General features: G+C 43.1%; 1 protein-coding gene across 2 annotated transcripts in view; it reads left to right on the top strand.

Annotated features, from left to right (window-relative positions):
* RP1L1 (RP1 like 1) overlaps window positions 1-12,590 on the top strand; it is a 58,538-nt gene that overhangs the window by 15,976 nt on the left and 29,972 nt on the right. The window contains exon 1 of one of the 2 annotated variants that reach the window (XM_060754657.2): window positions 6,990-7,164. The exons of the other annotated variant lie outside the window; for it this stretch is intronic. The gene's annotated coding sequence lies outside the window, so the exon portion shown is untranslated. Of the gene's footprint in view, window positions 1-6,989; window positions 7,165-12,590 lie in introns of those variants that run through there. 2 annotated transcript variants of the gene reach the window in all.

The following is a 12,590-nucleotide window of genomic DNA, read 5'->3' as shown; positions in this document are numbered from 1 at the left end:
GTTTTGCTGTTTTGTATAGGTACCGTTTGGCTACGTCATTGTATGCAATGGGGCTCAGAAATCCATAGATGTTGGTATCTTTGGAGATACCCTGTAACCAAACCCAAGTGGAATCAGCGTATCCTTTGTTTCTTCGGAAGCACTATATCAATAAGATGACACGATGTCGTTCTCCTTGGCATAAAACAAACCTCTTCATCCCCCCCCCCCCAATGTCAGGAGTGACTTGAGAAACTGCAAGTCGCTTCTGGTGTGAGAAAATTGGCTGTCTGCAAGGACGTTGCCCAGGGGATGTCCAGATGTTTTGATGTTTTACCATCCTTGTGAACGGCTTCTTTCATGTCCCCGCATGGGGAGCTGGAGCTGATAGAAGGAGCTCATCCATGCTCTCCCCGGATTCAAACCTGCAACCTGTCAGTCTTCAGTCCTGTCAGCACAAGAGTTTAACCCACTGCGCCACCGGGGCTCCTATATCTATATACTTAACATATCTGTTCGGTATGTTAAAGATCTAGTATAGTCAGAGAAAAGTTACAAAATACTGTTTTTGTTGTGTTCTAAATTGTGCTAATAAGGTCCCAAACCGTAAGACATCTCTTTTGTTTTACTAAGGGGCAGGCCAACCTTTCTTCCTAATATCCAGGTAGAATCTCTTCACCTGCCATTTGAATCCACTTCTCCATCTAGTCTCCAGAGCAACAAAAGAGAAGCTTATCCCTTCCTCAATGGACATCCTTTAAAACATTTAAACAAGGCTATTGTGTCCCCTCTCGGCCTTCTTTTCATAGAATCATAGAATCATAGAATCAAAGAGTTGGAAGAGACCTCAGGGGCCATCCAGTCCAACCCCATTCTGCCAAGAAGCAGGAATATTGCATTCAAAGCACCCCTGACAGATGGCCATCCAGCCTCTGTTTAAAGGCTTCCAAAGAAGGAGCCTCCACCACACTCCGGGGCAGAGAGTTCCACTGCTGAACGGCTCTCACAGTCAGGAAGTTCTTCCTAATGTTCAGATGGAATCTCCTCTCTTGTAGTTTGAAGCCATTGTTCCATTGCATCCTAGTCTCCAAGGAAGCAGAAAACAAGCTTGCTCCCTCCTCCCTGTGGCTTCCTCTCACATATTTATACATACTCTGCTCCCTATGGTGCTCCTCACAGGGTTTGACTTCTAAGCATTTCATTGTTTTTGTCACCCTTCTCTAGACAATTTTCCATTTGGTCCATCTTGGATTGCTTTTCCTAGAACTGGACATAGGTTATTCCAGGTGAGGTTTGACCAAAGCAGAAGAGAGGAGGACTAGAACTTCCCTCAATCTAGATCAGTGGTTTCCAACCTTTTTTGACCAGGGGCCACTTGACCAAGAACCTCTTGACCAGTGATGACTTGACCAGGGACCACTCTCTAACATTAGTACCAATAGGATTACGAATCAGTTTTTGGTCAACTTTAGATTTAGTTTGGTTATCTGGGGTGCTGATTCAGAAAATTGCATTGAATAGACCACATCAGCTCTAGTTTCTGATACAGAAGATATGTCATCCGGTCGTCGCTATCTGCTCACCCACAGAAAACCATATCTAGAGCTGATGTGGTCTATCCAATGCAATTTTCTGAATCAGCACCCCAAATAACCCAGGAACAGGCCTAAAAATGAAGACACCAAGGTGCCCCTGCTTCCAGGCACCACATGGAACGGCTCCGCTCAAGAGAAGGGAGGAGGAGCAGAAGCAGAAGTCAGAAGGCTTGTTGTGGCCCCTTTCGTGGGTAGTCAGCCTCTCCCCTCCTGACAAGAAGAGAAGGCTGAGAGGAGATATGATAGCCATGTATAAATATGTGAGAGGAAGCCACAGGGAGAAGGGAGCAAGCTTGTTTACTGCTTCCCTGGAGTCTAGGACGCAAGGGAACAATGGCTTCAAACTACAAGAGAGGAGATTCCATCTGAACACGAGGAAGAACTTCCTGACTGTGAGAGCTGTTCAGCAGTGGAACTCTCTGCCCCGGAGTGTGGTGGAGGCTCCTTCTTTGGAAGCTTTTAAACAGAGGCTGGAGGGCCATCTGTCAGGGGTGATTTGAATGCAATATTCCTGTTTCTTGGCAGGGGGTTAGACTGGATGGCCCATGAGGTCTCTTCCAACTCCTTGATTCTATGATTCTATGCCCGTTGCCTCAGCACTATAAGATGGTTTCACAAGACCTGTCACTCTCATTACAATGCTGTAGTAAGTAACAGTTAGGCCATGGACCACAGGTTGGGAACCATTGCAGGTGTAAAAAATATTTCTGGGACTATTGTTTTGGTCTTGGGGACCACTGGTGGCCCATGGACCACTGGTTGGGAACCACTGATCTAGATACTATTCTAGTATTTGTGCAGGCTAGCATTGCATTGGCTTTTTTAGCTGCCACACCACACTGTTGACATATGTCCAGCTTGTGGTGTACTATGGCGCTTTTGCATGTACTGTTTTCCAGCCAGGTGTCACTCACCCTATATCTGTGCATTCCATTTCTTTCTGCCTAAATGTAGTACTAGTACAGTTCTTCCTATTGAAATTTATTTGGTTTGCTTCAGCCCAGTTTTCTGCTGAGGTTATTTTGCATTCTGATCCTGTTCTCTGGAGTATTAGCTGCGTCTCCAATTAAGGCCCAAGTCATGCTATGTATGCAGGACAAATCATAGAATCATAGAATCAAAGAGTTGGAAGAGACCTCATGGGCCATCCAGTCCAACCCCATTCTGCCAAGAAGCAGGAAAATTGTATTCAAATCACCCCTGACAGATGGCCATCCAGCCTCTGCTTAAAAGCTTCCAAAGAATGAGCCTCCACCACACCCTGGGGCAGAGAGTTCCACTGCTGAACGGCTCTCACAGTCAGGAAGTTCTTCCTCATGTTCAGATGGAACATGATTCATCATAACACATAGCCAACAGCAGAAGCAGAGTTGTGCATACCACATTACACATTATTCTTGTGCACTGGCTTCCACATTTGTAAGTATTAAGAGTTCTTCCAAAGACAGGCCAATTGCTTCAATCTTTCTAAGAATCAACAAATACCATTCTGAAATAAAATTATCTGATAACAGAGAGGGAATATAGCTAGCGGGGTCTGCTTGAAAATTATTATTATGTATTATGATATTTATTTATACCCCACTTTATCTCCCCAAAAGGGACTCAAAGCAGCTATAAGCAGCCAGAATTTTATAGCTCTCATCCATGCCAAGGTTTCAAGAATGTTTGACCTGTCTCAATGCATAGAATGGCATAAGGCACACATCTAGGGAAACCTATTAGTTTCTGGAGAAACTTAGAATGTGGTGTACAGGCCCGTAGCCAGGATTTTGTTTCAAGGGGAGCTGAGTTTGATTCGGGGGGGGGGGGGGGGGGCTGAGTCTGAGTGAAAGTGGGTCTACCTTAGCAAACCTTTTGTATCGTTATCCCAATACCCCCATGCATATGGGATATATTGAGCATGGTGATCAGATCATGATATGAATAAACATAACAGTTTAAATAATGTACCAGTAAGGCCTTCTCGCAGACCACCATGAGAATTTCGGGGGGGGGGGGCTGAATCTCCCCAAGCCCCCCTCCCCCGGCTACATACCTGGTAGTGTATTAAATAATTTATTGATTGCAGAACGTGGAAGCCTGCAAGTCAGTCAAGAGCAGACTTTTGGATCTTGACTTCCATAATCTGACTCTTGCAGCAAAGACAACTTGTTCCCCTACCACATCATTAATTCCATGGCAGCATATCTTCACATTTTGATTAATCCCACCCAGAGGACAGCTTTGGCAACTGCAAGATGTAATGTGTTGCCATCAGCTCTTTTGGATGGGAAATATTAAAAAAAATGGAATGTTCCAAAGGGGTTTGTTCTTGTGACTTGGTCTCTGTTGAAACACTTCATAATCCTTTCATTGTCCCAAATATGATAATAAATGGATGAAGTACAGGAATTCAATTTTTTTCACAGTGTTCTTAGTGGCAAGGGTGTTATAAAATTCCAGGTTTTACAATGTATTGTAATGTAATATAGCTGAGTCATGCACTGCTAATAGGCTTCTATTGGAAATGCTGAGTCATGCATTAACTGTATATATGGAATCATTTGGGGAATGTGTTCTGGCCTGGTCCAAATGAGTGTTAATGATGCAATCCTGGTTTGAGTTAAGTCAATGAGTTGGGAACCAATCAGAGATTGCTATGTGTAAATGTACAGATTTGTATATAAGGAAGTCATGTACAGTGTATTCTCTCTCCTTCTGCTGTGATGCTGTTTGCCGAAGGCTCTGTGTAATTTATTAAAGGAACCTGTCTGCTAAGACAAAATATACCCGTGTGCTGTGGTAAGTTTGATTGGAGGGGAAAACAATAGTAAAACTGACAATAGCCGGGCATGTGCTCAAGTGCCTGTAAATAGTTCCAGAGTGACTGCAATTTGTGGGAGCAGTTGACTGAAAATACTGTGCAGGAAGAAGCTACTGGAAAGCGCTGAAGTTGTGCAACGGATCTGCTGCTGAATTGTGGGATAAAGCGTGACACATATCTTCTGAACAACTCTGATGCATTCTTTTGTGAGACTGTTGCAAATTTCATCCTTGAGACTGGTAACTTTTAAGTTTGTTTTCTTTTTATTTGTGACTTCCTCTTGTTGTATATACCTGTGTTGTATGGCAGTTTGGTTGTTGTATGCCAATAAAGGCTGTGTGTATGCATCCTTCTGCACTCTACATTGCACACTATAATTTCACATTGTGGACTGAAAAACAGCACCCAGCCATTTACATGTGTCATACAATGTTGCTATTCTTTATGGGGTTGCACAGTACTGGTGCAGCATATCTCCACTTACAGATCATAACATCCTACAGATGCCTGGAAGGATCTGGGATTGCAGTTGTTGTTGTTGTTCATTTGTTCAGTTGTCTCCGACTCTTTGTGACCTCCTGGACCAGCCCATGCCGTCACCACCCCCAGCTCCTTCAAGGTCAGTCCAGTCACTTCAAGGATGCCATCCATCCATCTTGCCCTTGGTCAGCCCCTCTTCCTTTTGCCTTCCACTTTCCCCAGCATCATTGTCTTCTCTGGGCTTTGCTGTCTCCTCATGATGTGGCCAAAGTACTTCCGCTTTGTCTCCAGTATCCTTGCCTCCAGTGAGCAGTCAGGCTTTATTTCCTGGAGGATGGACTGGTTGGATCTTCTTGCAGTCCAAGGCACTCTCAGAACTTTCCTCCAACACCACAGCTCAAAAGCATCGATCTTCCTTCGCTCAGCCTTCCCTAAGGTCCAGCTCTCACGTCCGTAGGTTACTACAGGGAATACCATGGCTTTGACTAGGCGGATCTTTGTTGCCAGTCTGATGTCTCTACTCTTTACTATTTTATCGAGATTGGACATTGCTCTCCTCCCAAGAAGGAAGCGTCTTCTGATTTCCTGGGCACTGTCTGCATCTGCAGTCATCTTTGCACCTAGAAATACAAAGTCTGTCATGGCCTCCACATTTTCTCCCTCTATTTCCCAGTTGTTAGTCATTCTTGTTGCCATAATCTTCGTTTTTTGATGTTTAGCTGCAACCCAGCTTTTGCGCTTTCTTCTTTCACCTTGATTAGAAGGCTCCTCAGCTCCTCCTCGCTTTCGGCCATCAGAGTGGTGTCATCTGCATATCTGAGGTTAATGTTTCTTCCAGCAATTTTCACCCCAGCTTTGCATTCCTCAAGCCCCGCACATCCTCGCATGATGTGTTCTGCATACAAGTTAAAAAGGTTGGGTGAAAGTATGCAGCCTTGCCGGACGCCTTTCCCAATCTTGAACCAGTCTGTTGTTCCGTGGTCAGTTCTTACTGTTGCTACTTGGGATTGCAGACAAGGCATCAAAAATGTGCCAAATCCAGTTTACCTTCAGAATTGATATTGGAGCTACATTGTCTATGGCACTGCCCTGTTGTGATTCTGCCGCCATGGCATGTTCATGGCATGTTCTTCTACGTACTTTGTAGAGAAAAGGTAACTTTTGAGGAAGGGAACTTCCAGAATCCTGCAGCCAGCATGGCTAGTGGGGAGTTGGCATTCCCAAAAGTTAACTTCCCAAACTATGGATGTATCCAGTAATCTAATGGATTCGGAAACTGAATGCAGTAGCTATGTTTGGTCTGGACCTATGGCTCTTACTTACAACCCAAGTAGAACCACTGAGTCAGTGGGATTTGCAGTAATCGTGACTCAACATTCAGCAATGAATGAAACAAGCCTACTTTAGCTGGAATGAACCCATGAGATCATCTGCTTCTCTTGCCTAGCACCTGACCTGGTATATCTTCCACCTGGATTATGATGGGTAACTTCAGCAGGCCCATGTGTCCGTCTTGTAGCTTTGTCTCTTCCCTCCAGACCTGCTAAGTGAGAGAGACCACACTCCAAGGAAGCAGTGTATTCTGTTTTGTTGTTGTTGTTGTTGTTGTTGTTGTTGTTGTTGTTGCTGCTGCTGCTGCTGCTGCTGTTCTACATCTTTCACCATTAGGAAGTTCTTCATCATGTTTAGGTGTAATGCATTTTCTTGCAGTTTGGATCTGTGGCTCCATGGCATTGTAGAAAGCAAGCTTGTCCCTCCTCAACATGACCTCCTTCCAAATATTTAAACATGTTTCTCATGTCCCCTCTCAACCTTCTTCTTTCCAAACTAAATATACCCACAATTCCTAACAGCTGATAGTCTGTTAAGAATTGTGGGAGTTGAAGTCCAAAACACTTGGATGGCTGAAGTTTGCCCATGCCTATGCTAGATTTAAGAACACAAAGCATGGAGTGACAGTGGTGAAGCACAACAAGGTGGCTGGCTTTGGGGAGGAGTCGGAAAATCATCTGTGCCCAAAGCCGCAGGTGGATTTGAAGGCCTTCTCCAAGCGATTAGGTGGCTTTGCCGGCTAATGTTAGCAACACAGTCCCGATTAACCCTGGCAGCTCGATGCGCAGTCCCTTTGAGAAGCCTTTGATTGGCAGTTGCGAGGGGCAGCCATTGCGCTCTTGCCTCGGGCGGCTTGCTCTCTTTTTGCTCACGTATCTTTCCATTGGAACCCTTGCCTTGGAAAAGGAGAGCGGAAAAGGCCAAAGACAAGTTTTCCCATCCTTGCGCACAAAAACCATGAGGCAGTTTTGTGTAAGTATTCACATCTATGTACCATCCTTGTTTGTGAGCGTATTTATGTTTCTGTATCAGCTTTGGCTTCTGGTATCACTTATCTGATGTATCCAAAGGTTTTTGTTCAATGAGTCCATTTAGAAATTGATTGCTATGACTTTGTAAAAGAGCGCCATTTTGGATTCCTTTCGATTGGTTTTAATTTCATGGACAATTTATTTGCATTTCAATAATAACTTATTGTGTTTTTTTATTTATCACTTTGTGTCTTAAGTGTATTGAATCATAGAATCCTAGAATCAAAGAGTTGGAAGAGACCTCATGGGCCATCCAGTCCAACCCCATTCTGCCAAGAAGCAGGAATATTGCATTCAAATCACCCCTGACAGATGGCCATCCAGCCTCTGTTTAAAAGCTTCCATAGAATCATAGGTTGATTCTATGATTTTAATGTTTGTAAGCTGCATTGACTCCTAATACTGGGGAACGAGTGATCATATACATGTAATAACAACCCACCACCAGCACAACAACAATGATAATGATGTAATGATACAGTAGACTCTCAGTTAACCGGCATCCATGGGATTAGAAGATGCTGGATAAATGTAGAGAGTTGGGGAGTGGGGGAGAAGAGAAGGGGCCTACATTGTTAATTGCAGAAATAATACGTTTCATGTCTATGTTTGATGTTTTTATAGTTTTAACGGTTTTTATCCACAGTTATATGTTATTGATTTAGATATGTGATATTTTTTATATATGTGTGAGGCATTGAATTTGCCATTTATTATGCTATAAACCGCTTTGAGTCCCCCCAGGGGTGAGAAAAGCAGTATAGAAATGTAGATAATAATAATAATAATAATAATAATAATAATAATAATAATAAATTTCTGGTTGCTTGAGAGTTACTATTAAAATAGCCCTAACTAATACTATACCCATACAGTACTGTATCATAAACTCTTCACTGAGTTGATACTCATACTGAAGTCCAGTAATTAAAAGCAAACAAATTTACCATAACACAGGGTTGTTGTAGGGTTTTTCGGGATATATGGCTATGGTCTAGAGGCATTCTCTCCTGACGTTTCGCCTGCCTCTGAGGATGCTTTGCATAGATGCAGGCGAAACGTCAGGAGAGAATGCTTCTAGACCATGGCCATATAGCCCGAAAAAAACCTACAACACTACCTCTGAGGATGCTTTGCATAGATGCAGGCGAAACGTCAGGAGAGAATGCTTCCAGACCAGGGGTCCCCAAACTTTTTGAACAGCGGGCCGGGTCACAGTCCCTCAAACTGTTGGAGGGCCGGATTACAATTTGGAAAAAAAAACATGAATGAATTCCTATCCACACCTCAAATATCTTATTTGTAGTGCAAAAAACACTTTAAATAATACAATAATTAAAATGAAGAACTATTTTAACAAATATAAACTTAGCAATTTAGAATAAATATAAACCTAGCCGTTTGAAAACATGCAAATGTGAGTAGATCAATAGATACCGCTCCTGCAGGAAGATAACGGCGCTCCATGCAGTCATGCCGGCCACATGACCTTGGAGGTGTCTATGGACAACACCAGCTCTTCGGCTTAGAAATGGAGATGAGCAGCAGAGTCCCAGAGTCGGACATGACTGGATTTAAGCCCCCCCCCCTTCTCCTGCCTCCGGGATGCATCCTGGACGCATCCCGAAGGGAGGAGAGGCTGGGCCAACGGAGGCGACGGGCAAAGCAGGCCCAAGCCACTATGCCCGCCGCCTTCCCCTCTTCGCCCACTGCCTCCCTCCCCCTTCACCCGCCTCTCACCCTTCTCCACAGCCCAAGGGCCAGATAGATGCCCTCAGGTGGCTGGATCCGGCCCGCGGGCCGTAGTTTGGGGACCCCTGTTCTAGACCATGGCCATATAGCCCGAAAAAACCTACAACACTACCTCTGAGGATGCTTGCCATAGATGCAGGCGAAACGTCAGGAGAGAATGCCTCTAGACCATGGCCATATAGCCCGAAAAAACCTACAACACTACCTCTGAGGATGCTTGCCATAGATGCAGGCGAAACGTCAGGAGAGAATGTCTCTAGACCATGGCCATATTACCCGAAAAAACCTACAACAACCCTGTGTTATGGTAAATTCGTTTGCTTTTAATAGCCCGAAAAAACCTACAACAACTCAGTGATTCCGGCCATGAAAGCCTTCGACAATACATTTTCCATAACACAGTTTTGCTGTATTGTACATGCATTTAAATTTTTATTTAAAGTATGTATTAGTTCTTCATTTTTTGTTGGATGCATGAGAGTTCTGTTTGCTTGAAATTTGGTTAACTCAGTGGTTCCCAACCTGTGGTCTGTGGACCACCAGTGGTCTGCAAGAACTAAAATATGGTCCGTGCCCTCACCATTACTACACCATGGCAACAAGAGCGACTGGTCTCCAAAAACCCTCTTATAGTGCCGAGGCTTATTAAATATGGTTTTCTGTGGGCGGGCAGATGGTGACTACTGGATGGCATATGTTCTGTATCAGAAACTAGAGCTGATGTGGTCTGTCTAATGCAGTTTTCTGAATCAGCATCCCAAATAACCAAACTCAATCTAAAGCTGACCAAAAACTGGTTCGTAACCCTTTTGGTACTAATGTTAGAGAGTGGTCTCTGGTCAAGTGGTCCCTGGTCAAAAATAGGTTGGAAACCACTGGGTTAACTAAAGCCTACAGTAATAGCAACATTTATTTATTTAAATCATTTCTACCCCGCTCTTCTCACCCCCGCATGGGGACTCAGAGCAGCTAACAATGGCAATAATTTTATTTCCATTATAACAATCGTCTGGTCCAATTCACTGTTCAGGTGCTGTTATATCCAATTAGCCAAAAGCCTGATTCCACAACCACATCTTCAGTTTTCTTCTGAAAGAAAGGAGGGAGGACGCCAATGTAATTTTGCTGGGGAGTGAATTCCACAGGCGGGGGGTCACCACCGAGAAGGCCCTGTTCCTCTTCCCCACCAGCCATGTTTGGAAGCTGGTGGGACCAGAGCAGGGCCTTCCCAGCAGATCTTAGATTACGAGGCAGAATGTAGAGGGAGATATGTTCGGACAAGAATACTAGGCCGGAGTCGTATAGGGCTTTATAGGCCAAGACCAGTACTTTGAATTGTGCTCGGAAATGGACCGGCAGCCAGTGGAGTTGACATAACAGGGGGTTGGTATGCTCCCTGTATGATGCTTGAGTGAGCAATCTGGCTGCCGCCCATTGGACTAGTTGAAGTTTCCGAACATCTTCAAAGGCAACCCCATGTAGAGTGTGTTGCAGTAATCTATTTGGGAAGTAAACAAAGTATTCGGGACAATAAACATCGCTACTGGAAACTGTAGAGATTTTTTAAAAAGAACTTTAAATATCTAATTAGTAGAATTATTCTTCATGAATTTTTAAGTCGGCCTGATGAAACAATATGTGAAATATTGTGTATTATGTTTTTTACGGTTTTAATTGTATACTGTGTACTGTATATTCTGTTGTAAACCGCGTTGAGTCGCCAGTTAGGCTGAGAAACGGCGGTATACAAGGACAGTAAATAAATAAATAAATAAATAAATAAATAAACTATCTGGTGAAACCAACTACAAAGGGTGAAAGTGAACTAATTTGTTCAAGATTATGCTATATGAACTGTGGAAATTAAAACTGTTCAACATACCTAAGAAACCAATAGACATAATATCTTGGGATCACATGGGGCCTCTGGACTGACTCCAAACAGCAAACAATACAAAAAGTGATTGTAGAGATAATTCACAGAGAAAAGCATACAGCAGTGGTTCTCAACCTGTGGGTTCCCAGATGTTTTGGCCTTCAACTCCTAAACATCCTAACAACTGGTAAACTAGTTGGGATTTCTGGGAGTTGTAGGCCAAAATGCCTGGGGACCCACAGGTTGAGAACCACTGACATAGAGAAAACTATAAAACAAGAAATACAGCTTGAAATACAGAAAAAGAGATACAGAAAAAGTGAAAGTGGCACTACAACTGCAAAGTCAACAAGATCAAGATCCAAAGATCAGAGAGATCAGAAAGAAACTTCCAAAAGAGGATCTCTTCCACAAGAAGAAGATCTAATGAGGAAAAGCTACACCCAATTAAAAAGCATTACAGATGGAATGAAAAAAACTGAGGCCAGGATTGACAAAACAATTACACTGACTGAAGATTATTTACAGAAAGGGCAACAAGAGATGAAGAAAAATACGCAACACATGGCAGACACAATGAGTGGTATTTTGAAACAGCAAGAACAGCAAAAACAAAAAAATAAAGATAATTCAAGAGACACAAAAGAAGATGCCAATGAATTTCCAAAGAGATTCAACTCAACTCCAAAGATTATATTATTTGCAAAGAGAACACTCTTTGAGGTTGAGAGGAATACTGAAATCAGTACTGGAACTTGATATGGCAATAATCGAATTTGTGGCTGGAATCCTTGGTAGACCAGAGCAAGTGGTTGAGACTCAAATTGACAGGACCTAAAGGGTCCAATCTCAACATGCAGCAAGGAACAAACTTCCAAGAGATGTGGTTGCATTTTTTACATGAAAAAAAGTTAAAAAAAACCCCAAGTTTTGCAAGGCCACACCTTGTAGATAGTAATAGTAATAATAATAATAATAATAATAATAATAATAATAATAATAATTTATTCGTATACCACCCTATCTCCCCGAGGGGACTCAGGGCGGTTTCCAACATAGGGCAAAACATTCCATTACCAACACAAAAATCATACAAAATGACAATTATAAAACATAAACATAAACCTATTAAAACAATCACAAACATTTAAAGGCCAGTTCCAGTATTATTCCATCAGACGGGATTCAAAATACCAATGGCCAGAATTATGAACTGGACCTAGCCAGCTATGAAAGGGCTGGGCAAGGTCTAGTGTAACAAAGTAGCCTAGGGCTAGGGAAGTGGATAAAGTGCAGAGCAGGGTCCTAGCTGATGGCCAGGGTAGGACCTGGGCTAATCATTTTCAAAGGCCTGCTGGAACCACCAGGTTTTCAGGTCCCTGCAGAAGGAGGATAGTGATGGAACTTGTCTTAGCTCTCTGGGGAGGGAGTTCCAAAGCCTGGGGTCACCACTGAGAAGGCCCTCTCCCTCGTCCCCACCAACCATGCTAGGGATCCAATTGAAATAGGAAATACCAGGATTTCAATATTAAAATAACTTTCATCTCAGACAATAAGGAAAAGAAGATATTACTTTTTCCTGATAGATAAACTGAAGAAGAAAGGCTCCCAGTACAGATGGGAAAACCCAGAAGGACTGATGATATCTTATAAAGGGTAAAGGTACTGGTTAACATCAGTCATGAAGGCCCATAATTTTTACGAGAGGTTCAGAAACGACCTAAATCCAGAGGAAAAAT

Source organism: Anolis sagrei, chromosome 1 (assembly GCF_037176765.1).
Source record: "Anolis sagrei isolate rAnoSag1 chromosome 1, rAnoSag1.mat, whole genome shotgun sequence".
Taxonomy (NCBI): Eukaryota; Metazoa; Chordata; class Lepidosauria; order Squamata; family Dactyloidae; genus Anolis; species Anolis sagrei.
The sequence above is the reverse complement of the archived record's forward strand: the minus strand, read 5'-3'. Positions and strand labels throughout refer to the sequence as shown.